The sequence below is a fragment of the Giraffa tippelskirchi genome, chromosome 6 (assembly GCF_054371585.1).
Source record: "Giraffa tippelskirchi isolate mGirTip1 chromosome 6, T2T-mGirTip1v1.2.pri, whole genome shotgun sequence".
In the NCBI taxonomy this organism is placed as follows: domain Eukaryota; kingdom Metazoa; phylum Chordata; class Mammalia; order Artiodactyla; family Giraffidae; genus Giraffa; species Giraffa tippelskirchi.
In genome coordinates, this window is record NC_137280.1 from 6,494,747 (window position 1) to 6,495,328 (window position 582).

Below are 582 nucleotides of genomic sequence, written 5' to 3' on the forward strand. Positions count from 1 at the left end.
AATTGGCCTTAATTATCAGGAAGAGGCAGACACTCCATTGGCCAAAGCAATGATAACTCTTTGAACTCAAAGTACCTTGACCTTAACTGAGGGCCACTACAAGTTTCCTAATCACTTTCATGTGTCAGAGAACCAGTTATTCCTCCCACGCATTGCTAAGAAAAGTCTTTGGACACATTCACCACAAAGAGTCTCAACCTTTTGGCCCTAGAAAGTAGAAAGAGTTTTTTCTCTTCCTATTAAAAAAGAAAAAAAAAAAACAAACACTCATTTTCTCCACAGCTGGAAGGAGCTGCGGAACGGTCAGTGCCTTCAGGAGAAACCCCCAGCCTCACTATCAGGACGTGTTCTTTCTCTCCACAACCCCCCTTTTTGGCATAGACAAAGCTATTCTAGTAGTTTTCAATATATTTTCTGAAACCTTGTGTCATTCTGTATCAAATAAAAACTTGTGGAGAAAAGCAATGCAACATCTAAATATCTAGGAGTGTAGATCCTCTAAATTTTTAAGGCATAGAAGGTAAACCCACTTGTATTACACTTTGTGACTCACTCCAGAGTATCTCCACTTGAAGCTGGTTT